Below are 16,776 nucleotides of genomic sequence, written 5' to 3'. Positions count from 1 at the left end.
ACACCCCTCAAGGTATTCAAAACTGATTTTATATACGTCGTTAACCCTTTAGGTGTTGCGCAAGAGTTATTGACAAATGGGGATGAAATTTGAGAATTAGATTTTTTGGTCTAATTTTCCGTTTTAACCCATTTTTTCCACTAACAAAGCAAGGGTTAACAGCCAAACAAGACTGTATCTTTATTGCCCTGACTCTGCCGTTTACAGAAACACCCAATATGTGGCCGTAAACTACTGTACGGCCACACAGCGGGGCGTAGAGTGAAAGGTGCGCCGTATGGTTTTTGGAAGGCTGATTTTTATGGACTGGTTTATTTACACCATGTCCCATTTGAAGCCCCCTGATGCACCCCTAGAGCAGAAACTCCCTAAAAGTGACCCCATCTAAGAAAGTACACCCCTCAAGGTATTCAAAACTGATTTTACATACGTCGTTAACCCTTTAGGCGTTGCGCAAGAGTTATTGACAAATGGGGATGAAATTTGACAATTAGATTTTTTTGTCTAATTTTCCATTTTAACCCATTTTTTCCACTAACAAAGCAAGGGTTAACAGCCAAACAAGACTGTATCTTTATTGCCCTGACTCTGCCGTTTACAGAAACACCCAATATGTGGCCGTAAACTACTGTACGGCCACACAGCGGGGCGTAGAGTGAAAGGTGCGCCGTATGGTTTTTGGAGGGCTGATTTTTATGGACCGGTTTATTTACACCGTGTCCTGTTTCAACCCCCCTGATGCACCCCTGGAGTAGAAACTCCCTAAAAGTGACCCCATCTAAGAAAGTACACCCCTCAAGGTATTCAAAACTGATTTTACATACGTCGTTAACCCTTTAGGTGTTGCGCAAGAGTTATTGACAAATGGGGATGAAATTTGAGAATTAGATTTTTTTGTCTAATTTACCATTTTAACCCATTTTTTCCACTAACAAAGCAAGGGTTAACAGCCAAACAAGACTGTATCTTTATTGCCCTGACTCTGCCGTTTACAGAAACGCCCAATATGTGGCCGTAAACTACTGTACGGCCACACAGCGGGGCGTAGAGGGAAAGGTGCGCCGTTTGGTTTTTGGAGGGCTGATTTTTATGGACCGGTTTATTTACACCGTGTCCTGTTTCAACCCCCCTGATGCACCCCTGGAGTAGAAACTCCCTAAAAGTGACCCCATTTTGGAAACTATGGGATAAGGTGGCATTATTTGGGGGACTATTTTTAGGCTACATATGATTTTTGGTTGCTCTATATTACATTTTTGTGAGGCAAGGTTACCAAAAATTGAGATTCTGAAATTTCATCTCCATTTGCCATTAACTGTTGAGGAACACCTAAAGGGTTAATAAAGTTTGTATAATCAGTTTTGAATACCTTGAGGGGTGTAGTTTCTTAGATGGGGTCACTTTTAGGGAGTTTTTACTCTAGGGGGGCATCAGGGGGGCTTCAAAAGGGACATGGTGTCAATAAAAAAGGCCATCAAAATCGGCCTTCCAGAAACCATGTCGGTCCTTTCCTTTTGCGGTCTCCCTTTTACTGATACAGCAGTTTACGACCACAAATATGGCATTTCTGTAAACTGCAGTATCAGGGTAATAAATATTAACTTTTGTTTGGTTGTTAACCCTTGTTTTGTTACCGAAAAAAACGGATTGAAATGAAAAAGTGCCAAAAATGGAGTTTTTGGCACCGTTTTCATTTTTTTTTTTTAACCGTGTTAATCTGGGGGGTTGGGTCATGGGATATTTTTATAGAGGAGATTCTTACGGACGCGGCGATACCTAATAAGTCTACTTTTTTTTATAATTATTTAGGTTTTTGACTATATTATCCTTTTTGATACCCAAACATTTTTTTGGTATCTCTAAAGTCTAGGTGTCATTTTTTTTATTTATTTTTTATCTGATTATCTTATGTGGGGGCTCATTTTTTGCGGGACGAGCGGACGGTTTTTCTGGCACTATTTTGGGGGCTATATGACTTTTTGATCGCTTGCTATTAAATTTTTTGTTATGTTTGGTGACAAAAAAAAATCTTTTTTTGCACTTTTTTTTTTTTTTTGGACCGTGTTAATCTGGGGGGGTTGGATCATGGGGTATTTTTATAGAGGAGATTATTACCGACGCGGCGATACCTAATATGTCTACTTTAATAAATTATAGTTTTTTTGGGTGTCTCAAGTCTGAGAACCATTTTTTTTTTTTATCCCATGTCAGTCCTAAATTGGGATATAAATTTAGTACTCCATGGAAGTGTGATACTCCCTGAAGCAACCAATAATGCAGAGGCCCGGATGATCGGGGCACGTGTCACATTGAGTTGTGGTGTCCTTCCGTATCCCCCTCCTGTGACACACTCTGCACCTTTTTTGGGTTCGTCCCTTCTTTCCAGTATGGGGGACCACACCTGGAAAGTGTTGGCCAGGGACGATCCGGGCGCCTACAGTTCCCGAGGTACTCCGGCCTGCTCTTTCCCGGTCCGAAAAGATCAGGGCCTTGAGGACTGCCTCATAGAACTGGAGGAATGTCCCTGTGCTGCCAGCGCTTCGGGATAGTACAAAAGAGTTGTACATGGCAACCTGCACCAAGTAGACCGCAACTTTTTTGTACCATGCCCGGGTTTTGCGCATGGCGTTATATGGCTTGAGGACTTGATCAGAGAGATCAACTCCTCCCATATACCGATTGTAGGCGACGATACAATCGGGCTTGAGGACCGTTGCCGCGGTACCTCGCACAGGGACAGGGGTGATGCCGTTACCATGAATTGTGGACAGCATAAGGACATCCCTCTTGTCCTTATACCTGACCAGCAACAGGTTTCCAGTGGTAAGGGCACGGGTCTCACCCCTGGGGATAGGTACCTGGAGGGGGAGGGCAGGGAGGCCGCGTTGATTTTTCCGCACGGTCCCACAAGCGAACGTGGATCTGGCGGCAAGGGACTGGAACAAGGGGATACTGGTATAAAAGTTATCCACGTAAAGGTGGTAACCCTTATCCAGCAGTGGGAACATAAGGTCCCACACAAGTTTCCCGGTAACACCCAGAGTGGGGGGACATTCTGGGGGTTGAATCCGGGAATCTCGCCCCTCGTATATACGAAATTTGTAAGTGTACCCTGAGGTACTCTCACAAATTTTGTATAGCTTCACGCCATACCTCGCTCGCTTGGTGGGCACATACTGGCGGAAAATGAGTCTCCCCTTGAACGCAATGAGAGACTCATCAACCGCGACCTCTCTTCCAGGTACATAGGCCTCCATGAATTTGGCCCCAAAGTGATCGATGACCGGCCGTATCTTGTACAGACGGTCATGGGCAGGATCACCTCGGGGGGGACATGCTGCATTATCGGAATAATGCAGACATTTCCGAATGGCCTCAAACCGGGAGCGTGTCATGGCTGTACTGTAAAGTGGGGTCTGGTATAGGACGTCCCCACTCCAGTACAGCCTGACACTGGGTTTCTTGACCAGGCCCATATGCAGCACGAGGCCCCAAAATGTCCTCATTTCGGCTGCACTGACCGGCAGTCCAGCCACCGGGCCTGGCCAAAAAGGAGCCCGGGTGTTGAGCGACGAACTGTTGGGCGTACAGATTCGTCTGCTCCACCATCAGATTTACCAGTGGGTCACTGAAAAAATGACGAAAAAAGTCATATTCAGTGTAGCCCACTGTGGAAATCTGGATTCCTGATTGGCCTACAAAATCAGGAATCACGGGCTCGTATCGCTCTGGGCTACACCAGACAAATTCACCGGCAGGGTGCTCCGGTGGATTTAACTGGTGGGCCGGAAAACCAGTACGAGCCCCAGAGCTGCTCGTACTAGGCTGGGCCACAGGGTCCCTAACATGGCGGTCCCCTTGCTCCGCCTGGCGGCGTCTCCGCCGCCTTGGGGGCTCATCATCATCGCTAGATGATGAGGAGGATGCGGATGACAACAGGAATGTGGGGTCATCCTCATCCTCACTGGGACTCTCGGATTCGGAGGCAAGCTGGGCGTATGCCTCCTCGGCCGAGAACGTCCGGCGGGCCATAGGGGAGTGTGTGTCTGCGTGTATATGTGCGTGTGTGTAACTCTTTATTTTGTGTGCGTGTGTGTGGGGGCACGGGTGTTCACGAACTCACCCTAAAACTGAAAAAAATAAAAAAATAAACTGACTAAAAAAAAGGCCAAAAAATGTGGAAAAAAAAATTCAAAACCGCTGATCAACCGTCCGAAGTTGATCAGCGGTGGGGTGTGCGATGCGCTAACAGTGGCCGGACACTAAGAGTGCCGGCCACAGTCAGCGAACACAAAAAAAAAAAAAAATCCTGCACCCCAAAAAAGTGGGGGGGGGGAGGGGGGGCAGGGGGGGGCAAGTGGCAGCACCCCTGGGGGGTCTAGGGTCACACAGCTGTGCTGTGGACCCCAGACACCCTAACTAGGGTGATGCAATGAAAAGTGAAAAAAACTAACTTTCCCTTTTTTTCCCTGCCTAACCCAAACTTTCCCTAGCTGTCCCTATGTACCTGATGGGGGGTGCTGGTGGCAGAGATCGGGTCCTGGGGGCACAGATCGGGTGCAGGCAGCGGCAGCAGACACGTGCAGGCAGCTCCTCTCTCCTCCGGCTCCGGAACACAAAAGGAGGAGGAGAGGAGCGCCTGCCTCTTTTGAATCTGCCGCCGGACCGCCCCCTGACCAATCAGAAAGCGATCCTGAGTGGTGATGTCACCATCACCACTCAGGATCGCTGGATGGTGATTGGTGGAGTGAAATCACACCACCATCACCATCCTGTTCCGGGTTATCGGGTCTTCAGAGACCCGAATAACCCGGAAACGCAGAAAACCGCAGGTCTGAATTGACCTGCGGTTTTCTGCGATCGCCGACATGGGGGGGTCACAGGACCCCCCGGCGCATTTGCCCCAGGTGCCTGCTCAATGATTTGAGCAGGCACCGGGTTCCGATCACCGCCCGCCGAGCGGCGGTGATCGGAACCATTCATGACGTACCGGTACGTCATGTGTCCTTAAGTACCAGGACATCATGACGTACCGGTACGTCATGTGTCCTTAAGAGGTTAAAACCATGTGGTACTGTAATAGACTACAGAATACAAAATCTACCAAGATAAATCCCACTACTCATCCCTAATTAGTGCAAAGCAAGGCAGATTTGCCTTTAAGGTTCCTGGGAAAACTGGTCTACTTCCATATGGATCTGAAACAGAGTTTGCAGAATACTAACTCTACCAAGACAAATCCCACTCCTCGCTAGTGTTGGGCGTGAATATTAAAATTGCAAATATCGCCACTTTGAGAATTCACAAAGATTTCGAATATAGTGCTATATATTTGTATTCGCGAATATTCTAGATTTTTTTTTCATCTGAACCAATCATCCCTCCCTGCTTTTTGCTTGTGGGCCAATGAGAAGGCTGCAATGTCCTTTTCTGAGCCTAGCAACATCCCTAGCAACCAATAGGAAACTTGCCTACCCCTTACAATATAAGAACCTCCCCAGCAGTCATTTTCTGCAGTTTTTGCAGTTCTGAGAGAGACCGCAGTGTCATTGCTGTGTTCTCTGCTTTGCTGTGTCATTACATTAGATAGTTAGTTAGCTTATATATAATGCAGATAGTTAGTGAGAGATAGTCAGTGTAGGTTAGATCGTGATATACAGGGAGTGCAGAATTATTAGGCAAGTTGTATTTTTGAGGATTAATTTTATTATTGAACAACAACCATGTTCTCAATGAACCCAAAAAACTCATTAATATCAAAGCTGAATATTTTTGGAAGTAGTTTTTAGTTTGTTTTTAGTTTTAGCTATTTTAGGGGGATATCTGTGTGTGCAGGTGACTATTACTGTACATAATTATTAGGCAACTTAACAAAAAACAATATATACCCATTTCAATTATTTATTTTTACCAGTGAAACCAATATAACATCTCAACATTCACAAATATACATTTCTGACATTCAAAAACAAAACAAAAACAAATCAGTGACCAATATAGCCACCTTTCTTTGCAAGGACACTCAAAAGCCTGCCATCCATGGATTCTGTCAGTGTTTTGATCTGTTCACCATCAACATTGCGTGCAGCAGCAACCACAGCCTCCCAGACACTGTTCAGAGAGGTGTACTGTTTTCCCTCCTTGTAAATCTCACATTTGATGATGGACCACAGGTTCTTAATGGGGTTCAGATCAGGTGAACGAGGCCATGTCATTAGATTTTCTTCTTTTATACCCTTTCTTGCCAGCCACGTTGTGGAGTACTTGGACGCGTGTGATGGAGCATTGTCCTGCATGAAAATCATGTTTTTCTTACCTTGCAGACTTCTTCCTGTACCACTGCTTGAAGAAGGTGTCTTCCAGAAACTGGCAGTAGGACTGGGAGTTGAGCTTGACTCCATCCTCAACCCAAAAAGGCCCCACAAGCTCATCTTTGATGATACCAGCCCAAACCAGTACTCCACCTCCACCTTGCTGGCGTCTGAGTCGGACTGGAGCTCTCTGCCCTTTACCAATCCAGCCATCTGGCCCATCAAGACTCACTCTCATTTCATCAGTCCATAAAACCTTAGAAAAATCAGTCTTGAGATATTTCTTGGCCCAGTCTTGACGTTTCAGCTTGTGTGTCTTGTTCAGTGGTGGTCGTCTTTCAGCCTTTCTTACCTTGGCCATGTCTCTGAGTATTGCACACCTTGTGCTTTTGGGCACTCCAGTGATGTTGCAGCTCTGAAATATGGCCAAACTGGTGGCAAGTGGCATCTTGGCAGCTGCACGCTTGACTTTTCTCAGTTCATGGGCAGTTATTTTGCGCCTTGGTTTTTCCACATGCTTCTTGCGACCCTTATGACTATTTTGAATGAAACGCTTGATTGTTCGATGATCACGCTTCAGAAGCTTTGCAATTTTAAGAGTGCTGCATCGGTCTGCAAGATATCTCACTATTTTTGACTTTTCTGAGCCTGTCAAGTCCTTCTTTTGACCCATTTTGCCAAAGGAAAGGAAGTTGCCTAATAATTATGCACACCTGATATAGGGTGTTGATGTCATTAGACCACACCCCTTCTCATTACAGAGATGCACATCACCTAATATGCTTAATTGGTAGTAGGCTTTCGAGCCTATACAGCTTGGAGTAAGACAACATGCATAAAGAGGATGATGTGGTCAAAATACTCATTTGCCTAATAATTCTGCACGTAGTGTAGTGTAGCAGATGATAGGTTCTGCTGTCTATACATACATGCTACAGACATAGTGCTGTGATGTCAGAAGTTCACAGTAATAGTGCACCAATCAGTAATATGTAGTCAGACCTGCTAAAATGTGAAGTTGCACATATTGCGCCAAAATATGCGCATCAATAATTGCCGATTTGCGCAATCGCGAATATATTGGAGCACTCTATCTGCATTTAAAGCTATACCAACCATTTTCTCCAGTCTCATGAATCTTCTAGCAGCTTGAAAAATGCAGCAACAGTGACCCACGCCTGTATTGAGCGTGCAATACGTGCATATACATTGCCGATTTTCGCAATCAAGAAAATAATGTCGAATTCTAGAATTCGCAAATTTATGACGAATATTCGCCCAAATATTTGCGAAATATCAGAATTTGAATATTGCCCCTGCCACTCATCACTACTCCTCACTCCTATATAGTGCCATAGCTAGGCAGATTTGCCTTTCACGGTCCAGAAAAAAATCTGGTTCCAGTGGATGAATCTGGCTCCAGTGAACCAAGTATGGTCTTAAACATAGCATGAAACTTACCTCGTAGATTGTAAGTCCTCGTGGGCAGGGCCCTCTCTCCTTCTGTACCGGTTTGTAACTTGTCTTGTTAATGCTTAGTGCAATTGTCTGTATTATGTGTGTGCTCCCCTTATCATACGTACAGCTCCATGGAATTAATGGCACCTTAATAATAAATAATAATGATAAATGTCACAAATATAACCTAGACAATGTTTTTTTAGTGAGAGAAAATGCCTTTTCTGACTGAAACCTTCCCCATCTGTCGGAAATCGATTAGATCTTCCTCTCTAGTGATAGTCATTATTACTGAAAATGTGCTAGGCTGTTATTATAGGGCAGTGATGGCAAACCTTTTAGAGACCGAATGCTCAAACTGAAACCCAAAACCCACTTATTTATCGCAAAGTGCCAACACATCCATTTAACCTGAATACTACAGTCCAATATAGTATATCTTCCATGTACTTTATCATTTATAATAGCCTGCCTAGATTCAGTGCACTGCCTGTGCTGTTCATAGTGTTCCCTGCGCTGATGATGGCAGGAAACATCTAAGGCATATTGGTACACCATAGACTTTTTCCAGGGTGCGGGTGCCCACAGAGGGCTCAGAGTGCCACCTCTGGCATCCGTGCCATGGGTTCGCCACCACTGTTATAGGGTATCAGTGGACATTACATGGAGAGGGGTATAAAAAGAGAGAACTATCACTTCCAGCAAGGTATCATAATTAGAGTTGAGCAGACACCTGGATGTTCGGGTTCGAGAAGTTCGGCCGAACTTCCCGAAAATGTTCGGGTTCGGGATCCGAACTTCGTCCCGAACCCCATTGAAGTCAATGGGGACCCGAACTTTTCGGCACTAAAAAGGCTGTAAAACAGCCCAGGAAAGGGCTAGAGGGCTGCAAAAGGCAGCAACATGTAGGTAAATCCCCTGCAAACAAATGTGGATAGGGAAATGAATTAAAATAAAAATTAAATAAATAAAAAATAACCAAAATCAATTGGAGAGAGGTCCCATAGCAGAGAATCTGGCTTCACGTCACCCACCACTGGAACAGTCCATTCTCAGATATTTAGGCCCCGGCACCCAGGCAGAGGAGAGAGGTCCCGTAACAGATAATCTGGATTCATGTCAGCAGAGAATCAGTCTTCATATCATAGCAGAGAATCAGGCTTCACGTCAGACACCACTGCAACAGTCCATTGTCAGATATTTAGGCCCAGCACCCAGGCAGAGGAGAGAGGTCCCGTAACAGACAATCTGGCTTCATGTCAGCAGAGAATCAGTCTTCATATCATAGCAGAGAATCAGGCTTCACGTCAGCCACCAATGCAACAGTTCATTGTCAGATATTTAGGCCCAGCACCCAGGCAGAGGAGAGAGGTCCCGTAACAGACAATCTGGCTTCATGTCAGCAGAGAATCAGTCTGCATGTCATAGCAGAGAATCAGGCTTCACGTCACCCACCACTGCAACAGTCCATTGTCAGATATTTAGGCCCAGCACCCAGGCAGAGGACAGAGGTCCCGTAACAGACAATCTGGCTTCATGTCAGCAGAGAATCAGTCTTCATATCATAGCAGAGAATCAGGCTTCACGTCAGCCACCAATGCAACAGTCCATTGTCAGATATTTAGGCCCAGCACCCAGGCAGAGGAGAGAGGTCCCGTAACAGACAATCTGGCTTCATGTCAGCAGAGAATTAGTCTGCATGTCATAGCAGAGAATCAGGCTTCACGTCACCCAACATTGGAACAGTCCATTGGCATATATTTAGGCCCCGGCACCCAGACAGAGGAGAGGTTCATTCAACTTTGGGTAGCCTCGCAATATAATGGTAAAATGAAAATAAAAATAGGATTGAATGAGGAAGTGCCCTGGAGTACAATAATATATGGTTAAGGGGAGGTAGTTAATGTCTAATCTGGACAAGGGACGGACAGGTCCTGTGGGATCCATGCCTGGTTCATTTTTATGAACGTCAGCTTGTCCACATTGGCTGTAGACAGGTGGCTGCGTTTGTCTGTAATGACGCCCCCTGCCGTGCTGAATACACGTTCAGACAAAACGCTGGCCGCCGGGCAGGCCAGCACCTCCAAGGCATAAAAGGCTTGCTCTGGCCACGTGGACAATTTAGAGACCCAGAAGTTGAATGGGGCCGAACCATCAGTCAGTACGTGGAGGGGTGTGCACACGTACTGTTCCACCATGTTAGTGAAATGTTGCCTCCTGCTAACACGTTGCGTATCAGGTGGTGGTGCAGTTAGCTGTGGCGTGTTGACAAAACTTTTCCACATCTCTGCCATGCTAACCCTGCCCTCAGAGGAGCTGGCCATGACACAGCTGCCTTGGCGACCTCTTGCTCCTCCTCTGCCTTGGCCTTCCACTTGTTCCCCTGTGACATTTGGGAATGCTCTAAGTAGCGCGTCTACCAACGTGCGCTTGTACTCGCGCATCTTCCTATCACGCTCCAGTGCAGGAAGTAAGGTGGGCACATTGTCTTTGTAGGGTGGATCCAGCAGGGTGGCAACCCAGTAGTCCGCACACGTTGAAATGTGGGCAACTCTGCTGTCGTTGCGCAGGCACTGCAGCATGTAGTCGCTCATGTGTGCCAGGCTGCCCAGGGGTAAGGACAAGCTGTCCTCTGTGGGAGGCGTATCATCATCGTCCTGCCTTTCCCCCCAGCCACGCACCAGTGATGGGCCCGAGCTGCGTTGGGTGCCACCCCGCTGTGACCATGCTTCATCCTCATCCTCCTCCACCTCCTCCTCATCCTCGTCCTCCTCGTCCTCCAGTAGTGGGCCCTGGCTGGCCACATTTGTACCTGGCCTCTGCTGTTGCAAAAAACCTCCCTCTGAGTCACTTCGAAGAGACTGGCCTGAAAGTGCTAAAAATGACCCCTCTTCCTCCTCCTCCTCCTCCTGGGCCACCTCCTCTTCCATCATCGCCCTAAGTGTTTTCTCAAGGAGACATAGAAGTGGTATTGTAACGCTGATAACGGCGTCATCGCCACTGGCCATGTTGGTGGAGTACTCGAAACAGCGCAACAGGGCACACAGGTCTCGCATGGAGGCCCAGTCATTGGTGGTGAAGTGGTGCTGTTCCGCAGTGCGACTGACCCGTGCGTGCTGCAGCTGAAACTCCACTATGGCCTGCTGCTGCTCGCACAGTCTGTCCAGCAGACTCCGAAGTTACGCTGTAGCGCAGACAGGCGAGCAGCGGCAGGATGTGAACGCCGGAAGCGCGAACAGACGGCCCGCACTTTATGCAGCAGCTCTGACATGTCGGGGTAGTTGTGAATGAACTTCTGCACCACCAAATTCAGCACATGCGCCAGGCAAGGGATGTGCGTCAAACCGGCTAGTCCCAGAGCTGCAACGAGATTTCGCCCATTATCGCACACCACCAGGCCGGGCTTGAGGCTCACCGGCAGCAACCACTCGTCGGTCTGTTGTTCTATACCCCGCCACAACTCCTGTGCGGTGTGGGGCCTGTCCCCCAAACATATGAGTTTCAGAATGGCCTGCTGACGTTTACCCCGGGCTGTGCTGAAGTTGGTGGTGAAGGTGTGTGGCTGACTGGATGAGCAGGTGGAGGAAGAGGAGGAGGAAGCCGAGAAGGAGGAGGTGGCAACAGGAGGCAAAGAATGTTGCCCTGCGATCCTTGGCGGCGGAAGGACGTGCGCCAAACAGCTCTCCGCCTGGGGCCCAGCTGCCACTACATTTACCCAGTGTGCAGTTAGGGAGATATAGCGTCTCTGGCCGTGCTTACTGGTCCACGTATCTGTGGTTAGGTGGACCTTGCCACAGATGGCGTTGCGCAGTGCACACTTGATTTTATCGGATACTTGGTTGTGCAGGGAAGGCACGGCTCTCTTGGAGAAGTAGTGGCGGCTGGGAACAACATACTGTGGGACAGAAAGCGACATGAGCTGTTTGAAGCTGTCTGTGTCCACCAGCCTAAATGACAGCATTTCATAGGCCAGTAGTTTAGAAATGCTGGCATTCAGGGCCAGGGATCGAGGGTGGCTAGGTGGGAATTTACGCTTTCTCTCAAATGTTTGTGAGATGGAGAGCTGAACGCTGCCGTGTGACATGGTTGAGACGCTTGGTGACGGAGGTGGTGGTGGTGTTGGTGGTACATCCCCTGTTTGCTGGGCGGCAGGTGCCAACGTTCCTCCAGAGGCGGAGGAAGAGGCCGAGGCGGCAGCAGCAGAAGAGGCCGAGGCGGCAGCAGCAGAAGAGGTAGCAGGGGGAGCCTGAGTGACTTCCTTGGTTTTAAGGTGTTTACTCCACTGCAGTTCATGCTTTGCATGCAGGTGCCTGGTCATGCAGGTTGTGCTCAGGTTCAGAACGTTAATGCCTCGCTTCAGGCTCTGATGGCACAGGGTGCAAACCACTCGGGTCTTGTCGTCAGCACATTGTTTGAAGAAGTGCCATGCCAGGGAACTCCTTGAAGCTGCCTTTGGGGTGCTCGGTCCCAGATGGCGGCAGTCAGTAGCAGGCGGAGTCTCTTGGCGGCGGGTGTTCTGCTTTTGCCCACTGCTCCCTCTTTTGCTACGCTGTTGGCTCGGTCTCACCACTGCCTCTTCCTCCGAACTGTGAAAGTCAGTCGCACGACCTTCATTCCATGTGGGGTCTAGGACCTCATCGTCCCCTGCATCGTCTTCCACCCAGTCTTGATCCCTGACCTCCTGTTCAGTCTGCACACTGCAGAAAGACGCAGCAGTTGGCACCTGTGTTTCGTCATCATCAGAGACATGCTGAGGTGGTATTCCCATGTCCTCATCATCAGGAAACATAAGTGGTTGTGCGTCAGTGCAGTCTATGTCTTCCACCGCTGGGGAAGGGCTAGGTGGATGCCCTTGGGAAACCCTGCCAGCAGAGTCTTCAAACAGCATAAGAGACTGCTGCATAACTTGAGGCTCAGACAGTTTCCCTGATATGCATGGGGGTGATGTGACAGACTGATGGGGTTGGTTTTCAGGCGCCATCTGTGCGCTTTCTGCAGAAGACTGGGTGGGAGATAATGTGAACGTGCTGGATCCACTGTCGGCCACCCAATTGACTAATGCCTGTACCTGCTCAGGCCTTACCATCCTTAGAACGGCATTGGGCCCCACCATATATCGCTGTAAATTCTGGCGGCTACTGGGACCTGAGGTAGTTGGTACACTAGGACGTGTGGATGTGGCAGAACGGCCACGTCCTCTCCCAGCACCAGAGGGTCCACTAACACCACCACGACCATGTCCACGTCCGCGTCCCTTAATAGATGTTTTCCTCATTGTTATCGTTCACCACAACAACAAAAATATTATTTGGCCCAATGTATTGTATTCAAATTCAGCTGAATATAAATTTGAGGCCTAGTATTTAGGCGCTGGGTGACCGGTATAGATTTACTGACAGAATTAGACTTGGAAATGCACAGTAGCGTGTGTGTGAAGTTATTCTGAATGACCCTATGTGCACCTTGAATATTATATACCCTTTTAGGGATAGATTTCAAATAGCTCTGCTACAGCAGAAACCACTAAATTAGGAAATTGCTAAATTGGGAATTGTATTTCAACCCAGAGCAAAAAATGTGCTTTGACGGACACTAAATAACTTGCCCAGCCAGAACAGTACAGCGGTAACGACAGATTTAGCGAGATATAAATTTGAGGCATAGTATTTAGGCGCTGGGTGACCAGTATGGATTTACTGACAGAATTAGACTTGGAAATGCACAGTAGCGTGTGTGTGAAGTTATTCTGAATGACCCTATGTGCACCTTGAATATTATATACCCTTTTAGGGATAGATTTCAAATAGCTCTGATATAGCAGAAACCACTAAATTATGAAATTGCTAAATTGGGAATTGTATTTCAACCCAGAACAAAAAATGTGCTTTTACGGACACTAAATAACTTGCCCAGCCAGAACAGTACAGCGGTAACGACAGATTTAGCGGGATATAAATTTGAGGCCTAGTATTTAGGCGCTGGGTGACCGGTATGGATTTACTGACAGAATTAGACTTGGAAATGCACAGTAGCGTGTGTGTGAAGTTATTCTGAATGACCCTATGTGCACCTTGAATATTATATACCCTTTTAGGGATAGATTTCAAATAGCTCTGATACAGCAGAAACCACTAAATTATGAAATTGCTAAATTGGGAATTGTATTTCAACCCAGAACAAAAAATGTGCTTTGACGGACACTAAATAACTTGCCCAGCCAGAACAGTACAGCGGTAATGACAGATTTAGCGGGATATAAATTTGAGGCCTAGTATTTAGGCGCTGGGTGACCGGTATGGATTTACTGACAGAATTAGACTTGGAAATGCACAGTAGCGTGTGTGTGAAGTTATTCTGAATGACCCTATGTGCACCTTGAATATTATATACCCTTTTAGGGATAGATTTCAAATAGCTCTGATACAGCAGAAACCACTAAATTATGAAATTGCTAAATTGGGAATTGTATTTCAACCCAGAACAAAAAATGTGCTTTGATGGACACTAAATAACTTGCCCAGCCACAACAGTACAGCGGTAATGACAGATTTAGCGGGATATAAATTTGAGGCCTAGTATTTAGGCGCTGGGTGACCGGTATGGATTTACTGACAGAATTAGACTGGGATATGGCCAAAAAATAACCACACTATTGCTGGTTAAATGCACTTGGTGTGACAGCTTGACCAACCACACTACTGAGGGTTAAATGCACTTGGTGACAGGCGCAGCTTGCCCCTGATGTAGTATATGGCCAAAAAATGAACAGACTATTGCTGGTTAAATGCACTTGGTGTGACAGCTTGACCAACCACACTACTGAGGGTTAAATGCACTTGGTGACGGGCGCAGCTTGCCCCTGATGTAGTATATGGCCAAAAAATGAACAGACTATTGCTGGTTAAATGCACTTGGTGTGACAGCTTGACCAACCACACTACTGAGGGTTAAATGCACTTGGTGACGGGCGCAGTTTGCCCCTGATGTAGTATATGGCCAAAAAATGAACAGACTATTGCTGGTTAAATGCACTTGGTGTGACAGCTTGACCAACCACACTACTGAGGGTTAAATGCACTTGCTGACGGGCGCAGCTTGCCCCTGATGTAGTATATGGCCAAAAATGAACAGACTATTGCTGGTTAAATGCACTTGGTGTGACAGCTTGACCAACCACACTACTGAGGGTTAAATGCACTTGGTGACGGGCGCAGCTTGCCCCTGATGTAGTATATGGCCAAAAAATAAACAGACTATTGCTGGTTAAATGCACTTGGTGTGACAGCTTCACCCTGATGTAGGCTTTAGCCAAAAAACAACCACACCATTGAGGGTTAAATGCACTTGGTGACAGGCGCAGCTTGCCCCTGATGTAGTATATGGCCAAAAAATAAACAGACTATTGCTGGTTAAATGCACTTGGTGTGACAGCTTCACCCTGATGTAGGCTTTAGCCAAAAAACAACCACACCATTGAGGGTTAAATGCACTTGGTCGCAGCTTGTGCTGGCGCACCACAAGACACAAAATGGCCGGGCAGCCTAACGGTCTGGGCAGCCTAAAAACAGTGAGCAATTGAATATTAGCAGCTCAATGATGCACAGCTGCAGATCGATAGATTAATCAAGTCCTTTGGAGGAGTTAATCTGCCTAATCTCGCCCTACTGTCGCAGCCGCAACCTCTCCCTACGCTAATCAGAGCAGAGTGACGGGCGGCGCTATGTGACTCCAGCTTAAATAGAGGCTGGGTCACATGGTGCTCTGGCCAATCACAGCCATGCCAATAGTAGGCATGGCTGTGACGGCCTCTTGGGGCAAGTAGTATGACGCTTGTTGATTGGCTACTTTGCAGCCTTTCAAAAAGCGCCAAGAAAGCGTCACAAAAGCGCCAAGAAAGCGACGAACACCGAACCCGAACCCGGACTTTTACGAAAATGTCCGGGTTCGGGTCCGTGTCACGGACACCCCAAAATTCGGTACGAACCCGAACTATACAGTTCGAGTTCGCTCATCCCTAGTTACAACAATTCTTACTTCGGTTTTGTAATCCGCACACTCGATTTAGTATAGGACAAATGGTTTTTGCCCAGTATCAGACGAAACGTTTTTTTTTTTGTTGCATGGTGTAATATAGTGTTTTACAGGGCTGATAAAGCAAAGAACGGAGCTTCCATACGGCTCCTGCTCTGTGCCCTGCATTCTGACTCAGGCTGTCCTCCAGTGTCATTAAGATGGATTCAATGTTCATTTTTATTTGTTCACTGATTGCCCCTAAGCGAAACAAGCCATTATAAATAATTAAAGGCATTTAAGAGATTATTTATATTAATTTTTTTTTTCAATATTTAAGTTTTTTTTTTTTAGAGAACCCCTTTAATCTTATCCTCCAGACCTCTCACATTCCATGAAATTATATGCATTACTAATAGTTAACCAGCAGAAAAAACATGGTTACCCAGAAGTGTAGCGGCACATGCACAGTTACTGCTTCGGTAGCAGCAGAAGAAATTCTGTACTTGAGACACTGTTTCAGCGGCTGCTGTGCGCCGCTGTTCCCGTGCTTACTGCCGCGGTCCCGGGCGCTGTGTTCAGCGGTGATCTGCTGCCAGTACTTCCCCATTCACCGGTGCAGTCCTGGGCTCTGTTCTTGTAGGTAGGGTTGCAGCAAACGATTATTTTAGCAATCGAGTATTCTACCGATTATTTTTACGATTATCGAGTACTCTAATAAGAAAACATGAATTAATAGACTGTTTTCCTTTATAAAAACTCTACCAGTTCTCTTTTTATTAAGGGAAAAGACTTACGAATGTTGGTACAAATTTGTGAGTAGTAATAACATCTTAACAAATGATCAAAACATCATAACAAAATGTTCGGTACAAGTGGAACCACCGTAATCATTTCTCCAAGCTAGTAAATATTTGATCCAAAGATAGTGCCTGTAATGATAGACAGATGTATAAAAGCAGTACATGAAGACAAATAACTTGAGAAAAATCAGGTC

Source organism: Bufo gargarizans, chromosome 4 (assembly GCF_014858855.1).
Source record: "Bufo gargarizans isolate SCDJY-AF-19 chromosome 4, ASM1485885v1, whole genome shotgun sequence".
NCBI lineage: Eukaryota > Metazoa > Chordata > Amphibia > Anura > Bufonidae > Bufo > Bufo gargarizans.
This window is presented reverse-complemented; position numbering follows the sequence as displayed.